Raw genomic sequence first — 24257 nt, 5'->3', positions numbered from 1 at the left:
ATAGTAGTGGAAAATTTTAAGAAGATTTTTGTGGAAGTTGATGATGAGGAGGACATCCAACAGGCCTTCAAAACTGAGGAAGCATTGTTAGAATTGGATACCAAACTTGGGGATTTTGCTGATACTCAAATTGATGTAAACAATTATAGATGAAAGGTCAAGGAAACATATGAGGCTTTGGATTTTCTAGATGTGACCAAAATCACTAAGATTATAGAGAAATTCAATGGCAAACATCCAAACATACCTTTGGGATGAAGAAGATCAAAACCTAGATGCCAAAATTTTAGTTTTGACACTTAGTGAAAATTTGAGATTTTTTTGACCTTGTCAAGGTTCACAGCTTCATAGCTCCATAGCTATGTAGGTCTATAGCTATGCAGCTCTATAGGTCCATAGCTTTATAGGTCCATAGATTTGTAGCTCTGCAATTCTAGAGGTGTGCTGACGGTTAACTACCAGTTCCAAGAATAGAGCTTTCCATGCATCAGAAACACATTTTGACGAAAGTTTAACTCTGACTAATGCCTTGTGAAGGATCAAATTCTAATTTTGGCATCTCCAAACACTTCCACTTTGACTCAGAGCTTTTGCATGTTTTTCTCTCATAATTTCTTTATTTTTTAACATGTAAAGGCTCATGCATCCAATTAATGAATATAAAATGGATGGAGTCCTACTAAGCACCAGTTAGATAGGTAGTTTGTTTTATTAATTTAAAAGCATCTTATTGCATGAAGATATCTCTCACTCTCAACACAAATTGAGGAGATGATTTCTTAGAAAAACCCTATTATAATATGTAATTAGGGCTGCCATTATTATGCAATAAAATTATGCTTTTGGTGCTAGCATTCAGAGTGTAGTTATTCTTGCTTGAATGTTCATTGTTTTGTTAATTTTATTCATGAGATTGTGATTGAGCCAAAGGTTTATTGTGTTATTTTTGGTTGTGATATCTTTTAGTTCTGGTGTTTGCTATAGATACATGAATTTCATTGACGTAATGAGCTTGAGAAGAGATCATCTGATTTGTGTATACATAGCTTTTTATCTCACATGAGCACACTTTCTACGGCCTTGTGATTTGATGAAGAGTGAAAAATCATTTGATTTGTTAAGCATTCTCACCAAAGATTGCATCAGTGGATTCTAGGGAGCACTGCTCCTATTTTCATTGGTTTCCTATCGATTTCTTCGAAGGTTTAACTTATAGCGTGTTGTGTTTTGTAGCTTATGTTCATTTGGGAATTTCAATTTCAAGTCATTTGATTTTATGATATTTTCTTTAAGTTTTGTTATTTTCTTTACTAACCCCCTGTTAAAATAGGACTTCATATAGCTACACTGTTAGAGTTGCATTCATTAAAAAAATAGAAAATACAAAAATATTGTTCTTTTGTGTGATATTTTGAGATAGAGAATAGATTTACTCCAATTTTAAGATAAAAGAGTCTTTTAGAACCAGCAAAGGCCTCCTTGTGAACACTCACATTTATCTTCTACTAAGTAGATTTTGGTATGTCACAAGACAAATACTGAACCTTGGAGTGGATCCTTAAAAAGATTTTCTTTTCAAGAGAAGAATTATGCAATGGATTCCTGCCGTTGACCTCATGCAAAATGAACGCCGAACAAGAGCTTCCAACCAATGCTAAGGAGTTTTGGCACAATTCCTTCTGGGACTACTAGAGGAAGGCTATATTATGAACACGAGTGGCTTGCATTCAATTGGGAATGCAAGATTGGAAGGCATTCCCTCTCACTAGCCCTACTAAGGCAACTTGGGAGGTAGCCTTTCTATGGTTGAGTAAACCTACCTAGTAGAAAGTAGGAAAATGGAAATCAAAAATAGGTTTGGGAATTTGATCTCTCTAGAAGAGTGAAAGCCTATCCCTACTGCTCTAACCTCCCAAACACAATAGACATAGTTGTTCAATTGCAAGCCCTTATACTACAGAAGACAAGGGGCTCCTAGTTAAGCTATGTGTGGGTTCTTTCCTCATTCGATTGTAACTATTCTTTATAGAAGGTCACACATTCTAATCTACTCAAAAGAGTTGAGAGCATAGGCCTACTCCTATCTAGGTCAGCAATATCAAATGTTTCTATTAAACTAGGCTTTGAACTTAGAAATGCTGAACTTTGAATTAAAGAGCGCTGAGGTCCACTTACTTGATTCGATGCTAGCAAAGGCTAGGCATGTTTCTGAGGGTCTTCATTCTTGTTATGCATTTTTAATGACCTAGGAGTTCTCATTAGCTTGGAAGAGGCTTGTAAGAAACCAATAATTAGATCTATAAGTCAGATTCAACAATTTATGACTTTGATCAAATGCGCTACAGGAATAAGTATTTATGTTACATAATTTATCATATGCACTATTCAAACTAGTAAATGCACTACATAAAGTGTCAAATGCACTATAGAAAACTTTAAATGTGCTACAAAATTCTTTAGATGCACTACAAAAAGCTTTAAATGCATTAAAAGATTTCTTAGAAGTGTTAAAACAAAGTTTAGAAGCACTATAGCATCAGAAAATTGTAGATTCAGCCTTTGTGCATTCATGAAACCTTTGAGAGTTTGTTGTTACTATTATGAAGCTTCCAAAATGTTGTAGAACCTATAACCAATTAGATCTACAAAAGAAACCAACAAAAAACAAAGATCTACAATAAAAATGGAAGATTAGATAGAAATATTGAAGATCAGACAAGTTTAAGTTCAAGCCCCATGGTGGGTGCCAATTTGTACATGGTATATTTATGTATTCACGAGACTTTAATGTAGAGTGTAGATAAAATGAAAATGAGCTAAAGTAAACCCTAGAAATCATTGTCAAAATGGTAACTCTATGAACATCTCATGTTTCCCTAACTACAACCGCTGAGAATGCTCTCAGACCAGCATCTCAATGACAATTCTGAAATGGGAGTATGCTTAAAATGTAGATCTACAAGTATGCATGCAAGATCTATGACTAAATGTAGATTATATGCATGTAAAAACTCTAGAATTCTATTAAATGAATATGCAATAAGCTAAATATGTGCTAAAATGAAACTAACTAATATGAAAAGAAAGCTAAAATGCTATCAAAATGACATGAACTTGCTATAATGACAATGCTAAAAGATGATAATTCAAAATGTGCCTATAGTACAGATGCCTAAAACTTGGGTCCCTTTGCTCTTGAATTCTCCTCCTATTTATAGGATTTTAGAAGGGGTTGGGGTAAGAATCAAGGTTTGACTCTTGATTGGAGGTAATGGTGAAACTATAAATATCTCATAAGATAACAAGAGGAAGAGTCCAACAAACTTAGTTGTGAGGATAAATGAGGATTTTTCCAATTCTTTTAAATAAAAAAGGAGGATTTTTACTTTTGTGAGGATAAATAGATTTATTGATTTAATAAAAGTTCCATTTATTTTCAACTTTTTGTCTTTTTCTTTTTCCTTTTTTTAAAATTTCATTTTATGATTTTGAATTTTTTTCTCCTATTTTTAAAGTAGGTTTAATTTCTTTTGATTTGATAGATGATTTAATTGATTAATGATTTGATGTAATCCTTGGTTTGAAAGTTTTTTGTTTTCCTCTGATTTGCATCCTTTGATAAAAATTGTATTGTTTAGTTCTTTGCCATTTTTTGGGTGTCTACAATAGACTTAGCAGTGCTTTGGGGTGATGCACAACATATATCAAAACCTTTGATGACATTTTCAGATAGCTAAATACTAAATCTGAGATCTGTTAGTGCTTTTAGACTCTATTTTAGCACATTTTAACTATTTAGTAACACATTTACATTATTTTGTGATGCATTTGAATCATTTTGTAGTGCTTTTGATTCAAACACATTTACTAATTTCTATAGCACATTTATAGCTTCTTGTAGCACATTTATTTTTTTCTATAGTGCATATGAAGTTTTCTATGAATCATTTGACCAAACTTAAAGTCTTCTAAATCTAAGTTGAAATTTTGATTTCTAGGTAATTGCAGGCCTCTAAGAAGCTTAAAAGGATCAACCAGGTTGTTAAAATTATGGAAATCAAAGTGAAGAAACCTCAAAAATATACCTAGCCTTTAAATAGCTTTGAATCAAGTAAGCTTAAACCCTTTTGGTTTCTATACTTAAATTGTGGCATTTCTATTTCCAAATCTAGCCTAAGTTAGACAATCTATTTGAATCTACGACTTGGTATTAGGCCTATGCTCTTCACTCCTATGAGTGAGTCAAAATGAAAAAATACCTAGTTTGTAATGAGAATAAACTAAGGAATAAACAAAACACCTAGCTTAATTAAAATCTTCTTATTTTTCGTAGATTAAAGGCTCTAGAATTGAACAAATTGTGTCTGGTGTATTTGGAAGTTGAGGTAGTAGGGATAGGCCCTCATCCTTTTAGGGTGATCAAAATCCCATATCTACTTTCAATTTCAATTTTTCTTTCTTTTTGTAGGTAGATTACAAGACCATAGAAAGGCATACCTCTTGAGATTTTCCTTAATATGGCCGATGAGAGGGAAAGCCTTTAGATTTGCATTCATAATGGGATTCAAGAAAACAATGTTCAAAAGCTAGTCTTCCTCTAGTAGTCTTGCAAAAGATTGCACCAAACCTCCCCACTTTGGTGGGGTACTCTCTTTATAGAGAGATAAATTTGAACATTATTGGATGACATTAAATCCCCGTAGTCACCATCTCGAGTAAAACCATTATTAGAAAGCCATCTGCAATTTAGGTTTGTGCTTGGAATCTTTCCATTTTTATCATTGTTGAGTTTGAATGTGCTTATTTTGGACTAAATGAAAATCTTAAAATTTCAGCCTCTCAATTAAATCCAAAAAAAAATCACATGAAGATAGTAAACTGGATAAAATACTGCCTTTATAACCTATAATAGTACTTTTGAACCAAAACTAATGCATATCTATGGTAAATTAGTTCATTTGAAACTTAAAACAATATACTTAAAACTTAAACTAGCACACATGTAGTTTATTACAATGCTTTTAAACATTAAACACTAAATCTAAATTCTTGATAGGGCATCCACAAAGTAAAGTAGTGCCTGATGAAAATTGAAACTTCACATTTGTAATATATTATAGGACATCTATTCAGTCCTGTAATGCTTTTGGGAACACTTGAAAAATAGTGCATACTTGCACTCAAAATTCACAAAATTAGAGAGAAAATTTGAGCACTAGAAACACTTTTTCCCCCTATCTACATCCTACCAAGTTGGAAAAAACCTTTCTAAGACTAATATTTTCAAAATCAAGCAAGAGCTTTTACATCACCCCTTCAGTTTAAACAATCATATCTTGAGTCCAATTCAACAAACATCATCAGTCCTACTTCTTAAAAAGTTAAAATCAAAGGATACTTACATCCTTTCACCCCCTCAACTTTATAGAGCTTGATTTGATCCCTAAGCTTTCCTTAACCTTTGATCTCATTTAAGTGACTTGTGCTCTAGGTTGATATTTCACTTTTGTTTAGTCTATAGATTATTTTCATCTTGTAACATGTAGAAAGATTAAAAGGGTAACATTTCCATCTCATGCTAGCAAGAAAAACTAGTACTAGTGCAAGTGAGAAAGAACTGAAAAAGATTACCACTCATATAAGTGCAAAGATAGAAAAAAAAACTATGTAAGTTGAATTTGTGCAATCATCAAACACTATCAATCCTACAATTAAAATTGATTGTCCATTAGCCAATGTTGATAAAGAATCACCTCAATTTGGACAACCAATCCCAAAAATGTCTTCTCAATTCCTGTCAGGGAGTGATGATTGCCTTAATGCAAAGATAGATGAGTTTCAACAAAACTCGGAGTTAGTTGACATAATGGAGAAATTGTTAGAAAGACATAAAGAGAGATATCTTTTATCTCTAGTAGAAAAAGGTGCCAGATTACCATCTAAATTTGATAAATACAACCTTGAGAAAGAACAAGAAGATACACCTTTGGATGTTGCTACACAAAAACTCCAAGAGTTACAATTGAAAATAGATAGATTAAAGAGAGGTAAGGTAAAATTGGCATAGTTTAGTTTAGAGAAATATTTCCTCTCCCCTTTATCAGAAGTGTTATTTTGACACCATTCCCCTAGAACATGCAAATACCAAAATATGACAAGTAATTTGGTACATCTGTTCCTTGAGACCATCTTCAACAATTCTATACTTTAAGTGTGCAATTTATACATGATACAACATATCTCATGTGGTTATTCTGTCAAAGCTTGATAGGACAAGCTATGGAATGGTTTTCCATGCCCCTACAAAATATTCGATCATTAAATCAATTGGCTTCTATATTCATCACACAGTATTCATACAACATCAAGAAGGAAGTCACCATGATATATTTATTTGACATGAAAACACTACTGGGAGAATCTTTTAAATACTTTCTATAAAGAGGGAAACAAATTTTTTCCAAGTACCATCATGAAATCCCCGTGGACAAAATTTTTCATCAATAGCCTCTTTAAGCCCATGAACTATTGGGTACAACTTAAATTCCCTAAAGACTTCAAAACCATGCTGGAGAATGTAGCCAAACTAGAGGAGACTTTTATTAACAATGAATATCTTAAAATATCCAAAAATGGAAATTGTTTCTTGGGTAACTTTTCACATCAAAATGATTCTACCAATCGTTCAAATGATAAAGAAAAATCTTGGTGGAGGAACAATAGTAATAAGATGGTGAATGATGGGGTTGTAGAGAAAATAACATTAAATCATAGCCTTACCACTTTAAAATTTAGCCATATTCCAATGTCAATAACACTAGTACATCTACCACCCAAGGTGGGTAATAATAGGAAAATTCTCACCATTTCTATTGATGAAATGACACTCCTCCATACATGTCCAATACACCAAATCATTAGGTCTCATATAATCAAGCCCCTCTTCCAAGGAGATATAAATCTATCAACCCACCAAAAGTGTATAATCCTATAGGTGAAACACATGAAAAGGCCTTACAAACACTCTTGGCTATTGAGCTCATTACCCTACTAGAAGCTAGACCATATGAACCATGAGGCAAACCATCATGGTGGAACAAAAATAAATTCTTTGTATACCATCAAAATCGAGGAGACCTCACCAACAATTGCTTATCTCTAAAAGGGGTTATACAAAAACTAATTGATGATGAAATCACTAAGGTCAATAGTCTTCGTACCAATGAAGACCATACGGTGTTCAAAAATCCCTTCATGAGCCATGAGAAGGGATAATCTTCAAAAAAAACTAGAATAAAACTACAAATGAAAATTTTAACTATACCCACAACTATGACAACACAATTAATATGCTATAAGGGACTTGATGATACTGTTAATGCTATAGTTATAAAGGAAAACATAAGAAACAACCTTTAAATGTTATTACTCAAGGTCAAGCTTCTAAAGTGGTATTGCTGGTGGAAACCACCAACATAGATCAAGCCATCACAAGTTTCACTGCCTCAAAATATTGTCTAGTTAATCAACTACTTAAAACTCTAGCACATATCTCTATCTTTGAGTTATTATAGATCTCCCCAGAACATAAAGAAATCTTGACTAAAGCCTTAGTACCAAATAATTTGGATGTAAGTAGATTCCAAAACATGGTTACCAATCTTGTTGCATCCATTAAGTATCTTTCCCTACACAAGATGACATGTCTTTTTACCATCCCCAAAGTTTTTCCTACCATAAAAGTCTTTATGCATAGAAACATGGTGAAGAGAGAATTGATTGATGGTGGTATTGATTTGAGTATTTGTACTCTAAATCTAGTGAGAGCTCTAGGATATGTAGAGGACATTGTAGATCCCAAGAAGAAGATCACAATCAAAGATTATGATGATAAGGACATATCCTCTATGCTGAATTTGATGAAGTAAAAGACTATAAAATAGCTCATGAAATGTGGATCAAACTGAAAGACATTTATGGAGGAGATGACAATGTGAGAAGAGCCAAGGCTGAAAGTCTTAGAGGTCATTTTGATCAGATGAAAATGAGAGAAGATGAGAACATTGCAAAATTTGGGGAAAGGATCAAAGAAAGTGTAAGTGCAATCAAAGCATCTAAAAGAGACATTGAAGAGAAAATAGTTGTAAGCAAGGTACATAGAACTATTCTTCATATTTATGCAATTAGACTATCTACTATTCAAGAGATGAGATGTGATCCTAATAATAAAATATCTTTGGATGATTTAGTTGGAAGATTCATAGCTTTTGAATTAGATAAATTTGATAACTATGTTCCTAGTTCAAAAGTTATTGAATATACTTTTAAAGCTAAATTCTCACTTAAAGAGAAGGGTAAGAAATCAAAGTTTATTCAATCAGGAAGTGAAGAAGAAGAATTAGAAGAAATTTCAGATAGTGATCTTGAAGTTGTTGAAGCCCTACTTGCGAGAAAGTATTCCAAAGGTAGAGGAAAGTAGAAAGGTAAAGTTCCTCTAATATGCTTTTCCTGTGAAGAAGTTGGTCACATTCTTGATAGGTGACCAAATAAGGAAATCAAAGATGAAAAGAAAAGAAATAAGAATAAAGGAAAAAATGATTCTAAGAGCTACAAGAACTACAAGGACAAAGATAAGAAATCTTGTTTTTTAGCTAAAGATTCTGATAACAGTAAAGAAAAAATGGTATATATTGCTATGAAAGATGAATCTGATGATGGAGGAGATAAGATGGCACTTCTCTCTCATGTTAGAAAAACTGATATATGGATTATTGATAGTGACTATTCACATCATATGATTGGAGACAAAACAAAGTTTGAGCACATTGAATATTATGATGGAGGTAGTGTGAGATTTGGAAACAATGAACCTTGTAACATAAAAGGAAAAAGATGTATTTCATTGACAAAAGAACTTGAATGTAACAATGCTTATTGGGTTGAAGGAGTATAGCATAATCTATTGAGTGTGGCATTGTTGAATAACATTGGATTCAAGGAAGAATTCATAGATGGAAAGGCCAAAATATTGGATGAAAAAGGAAATCTGGTTGGATCTAGCAAACAAATAAAATGTAATCTATTTTATCTTGATCTCAGTGATTGTTCATGTTTTATTGCTCAAGTAGAAGAAATTTGGTTATGGCATTAAATGCTATGTCATGTAAACTTTGATAATCTACTTAAGATAAGAAAACATAAAAGTGTAAGAGACATTCTTAGTTTGAAGAAGCTTGATATGGGTCTATGCAAGAATTGCCAAATTGGTAAGATGAGAAAGAATAGTTTCAAGAGAAAAAACTATCAGTCAAAAGAAGTCTTAAAAATTATTCATACAGACCTGTGTGGACCTATTGGTATAGAGAGTTACAGTGGAGAAAATTTTTTCATTCTTTTTGTTGATGACTATTCTAGAATGATGATTGTAATGTATCTAAAAGAAAAATCAGAAGCTTTTCAAAAATTTAAGTGGTATCTAGCAAGAGTAGAAAAAGAAACTGGAAAAAGGTTAAAATGATTAAGATCAGACAGAGGTGTTGAATTCATCTCCAATGAATTCAATAATTTTTTCATTGAAAGAGGAATTAAAATACAAGTATCAGCCCCTGGTACACCATAACAAAATGGTATAGTTGAAAGAAGAAACATAGCTAACATGGATTGTGCAAGAACCTTGATGATTGAAAAGAATGTTGCTCTCAAATACTGGAAGGAAGCTATCAACATTGTAGTTCATACCTTGAATAGAGTACAATTGAAGAAAGATTCAAACAAAACTCTTATCAACTATGGTATGGCTACAAACCTAATGTAAGTTACTTGAAAGTATTTGCTAGCAAATTTTATTTCTTGAAAGAGTCTAGAAAAGGGAAATTTGATATAAAAGTTGATGAAGGCATATTTCTAAGATACTCTCATAGAAGTAAAGTATACAAATATTTAAACTTGTCTACTCATAAAATAATAGAAAGTGTACATATTAGAATTGATGAGTTTGCAAAAAAAAGTGAAGAAGAAAGAAACAAGGAGCCAGAGGATTACAAAAAATTTGTTTACTATGAATTTGATACCCTACCAAATCTATCGAAAAGAAAGGAGGCTTCAACTCCTGAGTCCCCAAAATCTCCAACAATTACCAAGTCACAAACAATGTAACTTGAGTTATAGTTTGAAGGACCCAAGTCACAATCAGAGGCTATTGAACTAGTTCAAACCAAGCTTGATGGACCCAAGTCATAGATAGAAGGACCCAAGCTTGAAACTAAAGTTCATAATGAAGAAAATGGAACTCATTTAAAGCCCAAAGAACTTGTGTTAGCAAGGTATGTCAGAAGGCATCATGCACTGGATCAGATCATTGGAGACAAATTTGATGGAACAATAACAAGAAGCAAATTAAAAGGTACATGTTTACTTGTTGAATTTGAATCTAGAAATGTTAGAGATGCTCTGAAAAATGAAAGTTGGATTGAAGCAATGAATGAAGAAATAGAATAGATAGAAAACAAAAAAATTTGGACTCTTGTTCCTAGACGTCAGGATAAGAATGTAATTGGCACAAAGTGGGTATTCAGAAATAAGCTAAATAAAGATGGAAAAGTTTCAAGAAATAAAGCAAGATTGGTATGTATAGGTTATTATTAAGAAGAAGGTATTGATTATAGTGAGAATTTTTCTCCTTTAGCAAGGCTAGAAGTTGTTAGAACTTTACTAGCATATGCAACACATAGAGAATTTAAAGTGTATCAAATGAATGTTAAATCTACATGCTTGAATGGAATTCATGATGAAGAAGTCTACATCAAACAACCATAAGGTTTTCTAGATCCTAGCAAAAGAGACATGGTTTGAAAATTACACAAAGCATTATATGGTCTTAAGCAAGCTCCCAAAGCTTGGTATGAAAGACTTCATAATTACATGGTATAGATTGGCTTTCAAAGAACAAATGATAATAGTAGTCTGTATATCAAGGAAGGACCAGACAAGAAGATTGTATTGGCAAAGATATTTGTTGATGATGCTCTATTTATAGGAAATGATGACTTGTACAAAGCATTTTCAGAAGAAATGAGTAAAGAATTTGAGATGTCCATGTTTGGTGAGATAAAATTCTTTGTTGGATTGTAGATAAAAAATAATAATAATGGTATCTACATCACTCAATCTAAGTATATCAAGGAGATACTAAAGAAGTTTGGAATGGAAGATTCAAGACTAATTGGAACCCCTATGTCTACTTGACATAAACTCTCCAAAAATGATGATTCCAAAGAAGTAGATCAGACCACATATAGATCAATGATTGGAAAATTGTAGTATGTAGTACATACAAGGCCTAATATTGCTCTAGCAATTGGAAGAGTGGCAAGATTTTCAGCTAATCCTAAAGAAAATCAGATGATGGCAATCAAGAGAATCATGAGATATCTAAAAGGTAGAGAAGACTATGGCTTATGGTATAAACTTGGAGGCAATTTGGACTTGAAGGTATTTATTGATGCTGATTGGGTATGCAGTATTGATGATAGAAAAAGAACTAGTGGTGGAGCATTCTTTATTGGTAAAAGGCTAGCGACTTGGACAAGCAAGAAGCAAAATTGTAAATCTCAATTCACAACAAAGGAAAAATATGTGGCAACAACTGTTAATTGTTCTAACATTGTTTGGTTCAAACAATTGTTGGAAGAAATGAAGATAGAAATCAATGATCCAATAGTCATACATTGTGATAACACCAGTGCAATCAACATATCAAAGAATCTAGTGATGCATACCAAAAAAGAGTACATTGCTATAAAATATCACTTCTTAAGAGAATTTGTGCAAGAAAAAGAAGTCAAATTGGAATATATCAATACAAAGGAATAGATTGTAGGCATATTCACCAAGCCATTACGTAAGGATGCATTTCTATATCTAAGAAGTAAGCTAGGGGTCATTCCCTTATCTGAAGCTCACTAAATAAATTTTAGTGATGCAATAAGAGCTAAGTTGAAGATCAATCATTTGGTGCAAAATTGATAAGGGCATGTGTTGTCAAAGAGGGAGAAGTTTACTATTGAATCTCTGAGAATTTTTTTTGATCAAGAATAAAGTAAGGAACTAAAAGAGGGAGAAGCTTACTAAAAAGATTTTTTTTGTAAGAGGGAGAAACTTCTGTGAATGAACTTGGTAGAAGTTGTTGCAGATAGTGGAAGAATCTAGTGAAAGAAAGAGCTCATACTGACAGAGGGAGTTCTCAAGAACAAATCCAAACTTTCATCATGCTATGACATGTGTTGCCATCAATGCTAAAGCGGGAGATTGTTGGGTACAATTGATTGAATGTGTATTATCTTTGATATTACACAAATGTAATATCATTATTAGTTAGTATATGCAAAGCTCACTCAGGCAATGAAGACAATTTTTTGTGTCTACCAAGCGTTCCTATGGTTGCCTAGTTTAGAAGGCAATGTCTATCAAATTCACTTAGGCATCGAAGGAAATTATGAAAAAGATGAGTGATAACTGAGCTCACTTGGTTAATGAAGGAAAGTTGGATGGAACCAATGCTAATCAAGACCACTCAGTTGCCAAAGGATTTTTGTGAATTTGTAGTATTAACTGAGCTTCTATTGGTTAACACAGGAATTTTTTTTTGAGTTAGTTTCTACCAAGCTAGGTCGGCTAACGAAGGATTTTCTTATTTTGGCATATTAAGCTCAATTATTTTATCTATTGATTCTAGTTGACTAAGGTGATGAATATTAATTATTCTAAGTTGCATTTGAGCTAACTTGACAATATGAAGTATATAAGTATAAGGTGAAGTTGTAGTTTCAAAGTATGGATGTGCAAGAATGAAGATATGTTTGAAGATTTAATGATGAGAAGAGGAAGTGAATTTGAAGGATAAGAAGAATATCCTTGTGAAGCAGAAAAGCTATATTTGACTAGGAAGGATCAAGTACAAGCCAAAACATAGATCTATAATAAGCAATAAAATTGAATTCAAATCAAGTCATCTCATTGTTACTTTCTAACCATTGTAGTAGTGATCTAAATCTCTTAATAGAGTTGGCTTAATAGCTATTTGCAAATCCTCTAACAAGGTGGCAATTTTGTTGAATTGTCTAAAAAACTCCAACAAGGCCACTCCTAACAGGGTGATTGAATCCTTTAATAGGGTCACACCTAATAGTGTGTTTTGTAACCTTTAAAAATGTTGGCTCCTAATAGGGCTCACTTCAAAAGAGTGAAAATAATAACTAGTTGCAATTGGTGGCTCTTTCCAAATTGGGTTTCCATGTTAAACCCTGGTGTCAAATGTGTTCATGCCATTTTCTTTTATGTGTTTAAAACTAAGTTATAGTAATGGTAATCATAGATATCATCTAAAGTTTATACGTTAAGGATTTACTTAGCACATTTAATAATTACCAAGTTACAATATTTTATGTGTGTTTATCGAGCATCAATAGTATTTAGTTTTCAATTTGTATTTTTGAACTAACATTTAAGGGATCTAGGATTTATTTTAGTAGTAACTAATTCACCCCTCCCCTCTCAGTTACCCCTATTATATTTCCAACAGGATCATTTGATGAAAGAATTTGAAAGAAAATGAAAGATCCAACACAAAGGGGTAGGAGAATATTCCTTTTCTTTATTTGAGTTACCCAGATCACATGGAAAACTATCTTCCAATTTACCCCCTTGACCCTATAATGAATACTTCATCAAAGGTAATGATTCATCACCAAACATAGGGTAAGATGAAAGTAAAAGTGTCTATAATGTTGATATCTCCCACCACCTTTTTGGAGAAGGTTATGACTTAATGAAAAATATTAGTTATTCTAGGAAAGGCCCTCTAGGAAATGATAAAGACATAGTTGAATCTCTAGAAGCAATTTTTTGGCCAAACAAGCTTAAGACAGGTGTGGGTTACTTAGAATAAGAACATGAGGGCTTACTTATCTATTCCAGGCCACAATATCTTGATAAAAAACATTTTAAACATAGGGATCCCTCATCTTCTACACAAATTTGGGTCTTTAAAGATAAAAACACCACATATTGCTATGCATCAAGTTTAGATGGTATAAATCTACCCCTCTCCAACCTTTTTCTTACAAAGGGGACTCTCTTAACCACAAATAATAATGAGGAGGATGATGAATCTACCGAATGGGAATTTGAATCACTATTTGATGAATCTACCCATGATAAAGAATGTGATGTAATTAAAATTTGTATCCAAAAGATAGTAAGAAAATAAGAGTCTCCCTTCAATTCAAACCCAACTCAACACCAAAAATTGTTTTGCATGAGAAGAATTTAGAGGCAAGTCTAGAATAGACAAGTGATCCTACACAAATAGTACAAGCACACGAAACACATACTCAATGGCCACAAGATCCTATATCACCTAAAGGAAGAGAATTTGATAATTGGTTCAAGTTTCAAACACATTTTCCAAACTTCTTTAGAGAAGAAGTTGAAGACAAAAATAGTGAGGAGTTTGATGACCCTAGTTTGCTAGATCATTTAGAGGAAGACCACACCATTGACTTACATAATACAATGTATGAGCCATTAGATGAGCTTATGTATTTGAACCGAGTTGATGCATGTAATTATCTTGAGTCATTATCCTTAACCTATCTTCAGCTTATCAACTAGTTATTGAAAAGAGATTGTTTGAAGTATCATAGAGCAATCATTACCTTGTAAATAATGTCAAACATGCTACTTTCTGGTGAGAAAATTTATTTTTTGTTTGAATGCTATCATTTGGTTGATTAATGAAGGATATTTGAAAAGAGAAGATAATAAGAGAACCCAGAGAAAGATTGAGTTATTTGGTGCATAAAAGGAACACTAGGACCAAGTAAGGCATTGATAGTATAGTGTATTGTTCATCTATTTAAAGTTTGTAATGAAATATTACTCAAGCAAAGACTAGAAGAATATCAAGTAAAGAAAAGTGTTTTCCAAGCCTTGCCGAGCAAATAGTGCAAGCCAATTGAAAATCAATAGGTGCCAAGTAAATAAGCAAAATAGTGGAAGCTAAGTGGAAGTTAGTATATGCCAAGTAAAGTTTAGTTGATGCCTGTAATACCCCAAAATTGGCTCATTGCCATGATACCAATTTTGGTCTATTTCTGATCAATCTTAAGACCTATTCTAATAGGTAATTCTCATTCTGCTATTTGCTACTTGACTTAATTTTCAGATGCAGAAAACCCTAATCTGCATTCATCATATTTCCTATTTAATTCCTATAGTACGTACTCATATTAGTCACATTAAACCTACTTGATTTAATTATAATTTAATTATTAAGTATTTATACTTAAATTAAATTAAAATATATCCTAAGGCTAATGTACTATGGAATTAAATTTATTTAATTTAATAAATATGCCTATCTTGATTAATTAAATGTAATTATTTAATTAAATGGGAAAGGTATTTCTAATTAATTAAACGAAATTATTTAATTAAATGGAGTACTTACTTCTAATTAAACAAAATTATTTAATTAAATGGGAAGCCATTCCTAATTAATTAAATGAAGTTATTTAATTAAATAAGAAAAGTGTCTCTAATTAATTAAAGATTATTTAATTAAATAGAAAAAGTAATTATGAGAGCATATCTCATTTTATTAAATTAAATATCTCAACAAAATCTCTCTTCAGTTCAAAAAGGGAAATTTCCAATTCATTATTGATCAAAAATGAGTTAAATCAGTTAACTCCTTTTTCTACTCAAATTAAATCAGTTAACTCCTTATTTTACTCAAATTAAATCTGTTAACTCCCTTTAATTTGGGAATCTCCCTTTATGACTAAACCTCATCTTCAATCTTGACCGTTGATCCGAATTTATCTCAATCATTGATGGATTTTAGGAAAGTCTATTTAACGATGGATTTCAGGAAAGTCTATTTAAGAGACCCTCATCTCTTCATTTTGGGGGATGAATTTGGAGAATTTGCATCGAATTGCTGCTGGAATTCATACTCACATTTGCTCATGTTTTTACATACATTTTACATTCTTAGTTTAAATTCATCTAGCTTAATAATGCATACATTTTTAGTTTAATGTCTTTTATTTCTTAGAATAATTGCTTGCATTTCATCTAGATTACTTGCACATTCATATAGCTTAAATTGCATTCAAATCCTTTTTTCTTATAGGGTCTGGTTGCCTGCACCTTGATTCTGAGGATATTAACAGGAAAAATCCTTTTAGATAGAAGGTAATAGGTTGCTTTGTCGGCTAATTTTTGGATGAACAATCCAATGTTCATTTTGGGATGAATCCGCATACAATGACTGTGTTGAAGTGTGTGTGTTAGCAGAGGCCACATATTCACGCATGCATTTCTGGTGCCCATCGTGGGGCCTGAAAATCAATTTTTCTGGCCTTTTTCAGTATTTTTTAAATCATTTTTTTGTTCTTTGTCTGTACTGTTCTGTACAGATTCAAGAATCTTCACACGAGACTGTACATTTTCGCTCGAGGATCCATAATCTTCACGTGAAGATTCTTTTTGCATCGTGCGAGAAAGTTCTTTGGCATGCGAAACTTCGTGCGAAAACTATTTCTTCACGCAAGCCGAATTTAATTTTGTGTGGGCCATAAAACTTCTTCGAGCAAACTGTTTGGAATTTTGTGCAAAAGTCTACTGACAGAGGCAATTTTTTTGCATTGATTTTTGTGTTTTTGGATTTTTTTGCTAATTGTTCGTGGTTTCTAGTGTTTTTGTGTTTTTTGATTTTTTTGGAACAGCATAACAGTGGTTTGCGAGACAATGAGAAAAGCGTGATAAAGTCACTAAAAATAGGTAAAATCTACTAAGCGCATTGCGAGGATCACCAGGTAACCTTCCTCAGCTGATAACACTTCATTTGGATCTAAAATAAACATCTCTCGTGTTGAGCTTGTGTGTGTTTCCTTCCGTATTTTCATTTTACAACACATGCATAATTTGATACTAGGGTGTGATCTCTGTTAGTATTCATTTAGCAGGCTTAGGTACTAGTGATTGATTTAGATAGCTATTTTGGGTTATTGGACTCGCTAATCCACCAGCCCCTCGTTCCACCCTGTGGTTGCAAGATTAGCACCACGTTAAAGGGGAGGGGTCTATAAGAAATAAGCGTTAAATGCTCCACAAGGCAACCCTTTTGTGCTTTCTAGAACTCACAGGTTTTTGAGTTGTGGACTCGTGTTAGCTTGTGTGAGGGGTTAAATGTTCCACATCTTTGGACTCACCTCACATTAGTTAAAGCGTTAAGTGTACCACCTTGTGCTCTTTGATTGCTTTTGGATAGATTTTCTTTCAAAAATTAACATTTTTACACACATAGTAATTCAACCCCCATGAACACTATTCGTGGATCTTGAGGGAGTGGGTTCCTAGTGAAACTCCTCTCTAAGATGGATTCCTTATAGGTGGGGAGGATACTTTGAGCATCTTGTAGATAGATGAATCTTTGACTTGTTGATTAAGGCATCCTTTCTCTAGAGAGGTTGATAGATCACGGGGAGATGATATCATAGAGCTTTAAGAGATAATCTTAGTTTAGCGTGTTGGATTAATCTGTCTATTTTGATTGGGCTAAAGGTGAAAAGGTATCAAAACCTTGAATCTGGAAGCTAAGTCCCCTTGTGGTATACTACTGTGAATCTATCACCTTTAAAGAGGGTTAATCGTAGTAGACAATCCCTCTACAAGGAAAATTGTGTTGATGGAACCTCAAGGGGTAATAGCCATTTTCACCATGGTAGTGACAACCGCTATATAAATGTCCTTGTGGAAGAAATCTCTATGGGTGTGGTTCATTGTGGATTGTCAGATCTCCCTAGTAGCTCTTGAAGATTAAGTTCTCGGACTGTGTCAAAACCTCAATGCGCTGAGATTGGAGGTCACCCCTGTGAGTCATAAAAGTTGCAGAGTCAAACCATTACTAAATACCTTAGAGAGGCCAACTTTTATTTTCTAGGGATATATGCGTGATTGCAAAACTCTTTGAAAATGTATACAAATAGCTCTCTTAGGGATTAGCACAAACTAAGTCACTTGATTGTTCATGCGCAAGGTTGCTTTTGCCCTTGCTCATTGTTTTCAGACGTGCTTGAAATCACTTGCTTGCTATTCTACGTGCTTGTTTATCTGCCTAGTTATTGGAACGATAAAAAATTTGGTCAAAATCAGTCACTGTTGTGAAACTATTCTATCCTTTTGCATAAAATCATTTGGGTCTCATGCGAAATCATCTGGCTCTCGCACAACACCATTTTGTCCTCGCACAAAATTAAATTTCTATTGTGCATCTTTGCGAAATCCGGTAAACATTCTCGCGTGAAATTAAAAACTATTACTAACTTTCACATGAGATAGAAACATCTTTGTGCGGCTTGTAAAACTTCTTCGCGCAATCCGTAAAGGTTTTTCGCGTGAGACTTTGTATCAGCATTAACAATCTGGGTCTGTTCTAGCTATCTGTGACCTGCACGCTGTCCTTATCTACGCCTGTTTATCGCTCTCTATTTGCAAACAGTCCTGAAATAGTGACACTTTTCTTAGCTGAAGACTTGTGTCTTATACCTTGACTAGTCTCATCTCATAAGTAATTTTGGTCCTCGTCTTAATGCTTGTCAAACTTTGTGTCGCAGTGGTCATAATCTCTGGCTGTTCTAGCCTTTAAATTAGACCATTTGTGCCTTAGTGAACAACATTCTTGCTATTATCTTGTCCTTTTTGAGACTCAGTCTTAGTGTAGTCCTTGTCTAGGTTCTAGCTTCTTGTCCTTGCCTATGACTATCACAACCAGAAGAGGCAATGTGTTTTATCCTGATAACATTAGACGTGGTCGTGCTAGGGGTCATAATCGCTATAGAGGTAGGTTACCTTTCACTATGCAATCTATATCCAGTTTGGCTATTGAGGTGTCTTCACGATCTTTCTCACCTGCAAGGTCATCTTAAGTTCAACAAACATTTTCCAATTTGCAACAAATTAGGAATCCTTTTTACCAAGAGGATACTAAGATAGGTAGAAGTCCTGCATTCCCAAACACAATGTATGATCCTTTCTCCATGGACCCTTTTGAAACACAACATACGAAAACAGAACAAGTTCCTATAATGACTAATCATGAACCTAAATGGGGTAGTCATAGTCGATATCAAGAACAACCTAGGGATGACAAGGAGAAAGAGAAAGAATATGACACTGATGAGGAACATGAAGAGGTGGAAATCCTTCCTAAACACATAGCAAAATGTCGAAGAGACAAGAACTTTCAAAAGGTCATAGGAATCCTACTCAACGAAGAGAAAGAAAAGTACTTTCTCAAACTCGCCCAAGAGGGAGCTAAAGTGTCCACACATTTCAATGTGGAGACTATTATCACATGTGAAGAAGAAACTGAGACTGATAAACTCCAAAAACAACTGAAAATTATGCAAGACCAATTGGCTCAGATGATTCATGAGAAAAAGAAACCCAAAATGACATAAACATTGGATGCTCTTTATTCATTCCCATTTGACAAAAGTATAAACATGTCACCTTTCCCACGAGGCATAGAACTACCCAGATATGACAAGTACTTTGGTACTACTGATCCCCAAGATCACTTGCAGGAATTTGGTGCTTTGTCTATGGAGTTTATACATAATCAAATGTACCTCATGTGTTTATTCCCTAGAAGCCTAGGTGGTCAGGCTTTGGAGTGGTTCTCACATTTACCTCCTGGTATCAAGATGTTTGACGAAATTGCTAATTTATTTGTTCAACAATATTCTCATAACATTCAACATCCTGTAAATATTCGAGATCTATGCAACCTTAAATAGAAGGTTGGTGAGCCTTTTCTCACTTTCCTCCAACGGTGGAGACAACTTTACACTAAGTATTCCCATAAAATCCCAGAAATGGAGAAGCTTGACATTTTCACTGATAACCTCTTACCTGATTTCGGGTATAGAGTCCAACTACAAGGTCCACGTACCTTTGAAGACATGATTACATAGGCTATTCGTATCGAAGAGTTTATGGTAAAAAAAGGTGAGCTCACTCTTCAGAGAGACTCAAAACAAGGTTCCACTTCCAACAGGGATAAAACCAAACATGTCAACAAGAACTGAGAAATTGTACATGATGGGGTTATTGATAATGTCACACCAAAACTTGCTAAAGCAGCATTTAATCTCACAGATTGACTCAAAGTGGCCAAAAATGCTGAGAAGCCTCCTCCTGACAATAAGGTGTTTGGGAACAAATCGAGAAACTCATGGGCAACACGACCCAAGCGAGAGTATATGCCTTTGGGAGAACCTTTGGATGTGGTTTACAAAACATTGCTACAATGCAAGCTTATCTCACCAACGGATAACCCTTGTCCCTATGATCCACAACCACATCCACCATGGTGGAATGAGACCTCATTTTGTGAGTATCACCAAAACAAGGGACACAAAACTAGCAGCTATATAAACTTATGTCATAAATTCTAGGACATGATTGATGCTGGTGAACTTGTGGTAGATGGACATAACAAAAACTCAGACCACAAGGCATTCAAAGAGCCTTTCCCAGCTTATGAAAAAGGAGAGACTTTGAAACCAGAACCCTACAATAAGGTCAATTATATGTATTCCAATGATGACAATGTCATTCACATGGTTGAACTTGTAGATTCTGAATACTGTGATGTTATTACCATAAAGGGCAAGCAAGATAACGACAAATCCAAGACACCATTTGTCTTAAAAGGCCCTACTTCCAATAACATGGATGATGCATCTTCACAACATTGTGCTAACACTATTACTCACTCTCATGCGAAGTTGGTGCTCAAAGGCCCTACACCTCCTATTTCAAATATCCAACAACACAAGGAAAAAGCCCTTGTTGGTCCATCTGGTAAAGGTGTAAAGCACACAATTAACTTGACTACAACCAGTTATAGTGTTCTAGATCAGTTGAAATGAACCAATGCTCACATTTCCATATTTGAGCTGCTTAAAGTCTCGCCTGCTCAGAGGAAAATTTTGGACAAAGCCCTCACTGGGGCAAATGTTCCTCAAGATCTTGATCTTGAGTGATTTCAATCCATGGTAGGTCACTTGACCTCATCTCATCTTATGACCTTCTCCGAGGAGGATGAAAATTCACTGAATCACCCACACAATCAACCTCTACACATTGAGGTTATGATCCACCAGACATGTGTTCGTCGGGTACTCATTCACAATGGCACAGGCCTAAATATTATTTCTGCTACTATGCTTAGACAATTGGATTATTCTGAGGACTCTATTGATCCTCAATGAAAGATCACTATTAAAGTGTATGATGAAGTAGAACAAAAGTCACTAGGTCTTGTGACTTTACCAATTCGCATCGGTCCTGTCAAAAGGGATGTCACCTGTCAGGTGCTTGACATTCCCTTAGCCTACAACATTCTGTTGGGATGGCCATGGATACATGAGATGCACACTATGCCATCCACATACCACTAATGCATTAAATTCCCATTTCATGGCTCCAAAGTTACTATTCCTGCCACTACTAGCTACACCTGCAATATGCTCAAAGATGCTGATTCTTTTGTCCCTGCTAACTATGAGTCTACTGATTGTCACAACAATAAGCTGAAACAAATTGAGCACTCATTTAAATTGAAAGAAACTGGTATGGGAGAGTACCACATGGAACTAGTGCTATCATTAACATCTATTCCAGAGTCCCCTCGACATTTTGGGAGACCCTTAGAAGCAAAGAAGCCATTTGTGTTGACACGTTAGACCAAGTTTAATGGTTCTTTTGTCAAAGCTATAGTTCCCTTAGAAGATGAAAGTGAAAGCAGAGCCATTGCTGCATGGCTTTACAAAGAAGAGGCTCCAGTAGACCTAACAAAACAAGCTCGAGAAATCACTCCTAAGAAGTATGGGCCTGGTCTTAAGGTTATGAAGCATTTTGGTTACAAGGGAATCGACCCTATTGGGTGCAATAACAATAATTTAATAGATCCTATCAAAGCAACAACTCAAAGCAATAGTGACCCAACTGGCCTAGGGTCTAAGAAGGTTCCTTTCCATTTGGGATCTAATAAATTCATACTTATACTTGAGAGTTCTTTTGAAAATGAGTCACAATCTGAGTCAGGTACTCGAGAGGAAGAATCTAATGATGAGGATTCTTACCCTCATCCTATTCCTTATGATCTTGCTAAATTCTTTGCTGAGCCAGATGACTTTGTGCCACGTGTTAGCACTGTGGATGATACTAGTGATTCTTCTGAGGACAATGCTGAGCAACTCAAATATCATTTAGAAAAGGGAGAATCTAGTCAATCATGTCATATTGAGTATTTGTGTAAGAATCCAGAGGCTGAAGGAGAGTATGTCCCTATCACTGTTGGAGTTCTATAGTCTCTCTCCATGTAGCACCGATTCTCATGAATATGAATTTGAAAATCTTTTAGAAGCGACTACTGATAAAGACATTGACCAAGTGCATGTCTATGAGAATCAAATCGAAGTGAGTGAAATGTCTAGGGATAGGTCATAGGGGTCTGATCCAACTAGTGTCCTAGAGTCATCAATTACTAACAGTCGTACTCTGAGGCATTTGAATACACCTGTGGGTGAGGTCACTGTAGGTCTCAAATTGCTGGTCCATGCATTTAATGACTATACTGTGAATGCAATTGAACTAGCCACTACTCTCTCACTCCATATCTCGAGCTTATAGACTAGAACCCCAATGCATCTAATGAAGTCCCCACATTCCAGAATGACTATGCTCTTGCCAGTTACCTAAACGCTATCAAAATTGTAACGTCTTCCACCAATGAGTAGAGTGTCAACATGACTGAGGCCGACATCAAATATCTCAGTCACATAATTAAAAAGAAAAAATGTAAGAGGTCCGATGGTGAAAACCACATTGTGGCAGTGTCAGATCCCAAAAAAGTAAAAACAAAAGACATATCCAAGGGTGAAAACCTCTTTGAGGCACCCGTGGATGAGATATTTGATGTCCTTCCCAGTCACTTTCAGGAGAGATCATCAGTGTTAATAGAGCCGACACAGCTAATTAACCTGGGCATAGAAGAACATCCTCATGTGATACATTTGGCACAAAAGATTGGATCTTGATCTTATCATGCATCACTTTTCCATAGCACCAGGCATCAAACTAGTTAAACAAAAGCTTCAAAAAATGCATCCTCACGTTGCATTGCTAGTCAAAGCCAAATTGGAGAAACTTCTGAAGGCTGGTTTCATTTGTGCAATTGATTATGCTGAATGGATATCCAATATTGTCCCTGTGTCCAAGCACGATAAGTCTATCAAAGTTTGTATAGACTTTCGTGATCTTAACTTGGCATGTCCTAAAGATGACTTTTTGCTCCCTAATATTGATATGATCATGGACATGACGGCTAGCTATGAGATGTACTCACTTATGGATGGTTTTTTTGGATACAATCAGATAAAAATTGCGCCAGAAGATCAAGAGAAAACAACTTTCACATGTGCATGGGGAACCTTTTGTTGGAATGTGATGCCATTTGGTTTAAATAATGCTGGAGCTACATATCAGCGGGCTGTTACTACAATTTTCCATGACATGATGCATAGAACTATGGAGGACTATGTTGATGATACCTTGGTCAAAAGCGCTAAATGCAATACTCATTTGCACGATTTGGGACCAATCCTAGATCGTATGGAAAAGTTTAGTCTTTGGCTCAATCCTAAGAAATGCGCATTTGGTGTCACATTAGGAAAACTATTAGGATATATTATTTTTGCAAAGGGAATTGAAGTAGATCCAAAAAAAGTACAAGCAATAATGGACATGCCACCACCTTGAAACATCAGTCAGATGAGAGGACTATAGGGAAGGCTTCAATCTATTTGCAGGTTTATTTCACAATTGGCGGATAAATCACAACCCTTCACAAAGACCTTACATAAGGGTGTGAAATTCAATTGGAGCCAAGATTTTGAGCAAAGCTTAACACAGATTAAATAATATCTTGTCAATCCACCAATTCTGATGCCTCCTATGCATGGGAAGCCTTTGCTTTTATACATTTCAGCCACTGAAACATCTTTGGGAATCTTGTTGGCTTAGGAAGACAATGACACCAAAGAAAGAGCTATTTATTACTTGAGCCGAACATTGGTCTCTTATGAGAAAAACTACAGTATTATTGAGAAAGCTTGCTTGGC

This window comes from Cupressus sempervirens, chromosome 5 (genome assembly GCF_028749045.1).
Source record: "Cupressus sempervirens isolate cs-2001-9-10 chromosome 5, ASM2874904v1, whole genome shotgun sequence".
NCBI lineage: Eukaryota > Viridiplantae > Streptophyta > Pinopsida > Cupressales > Cupressaceae > Cupressus > Cupressus sempervirens.
The sequence above is the reverse complement of the archived record's forward strand: the minus strand, read 5'-3'. Positions refer to the sequence as shown.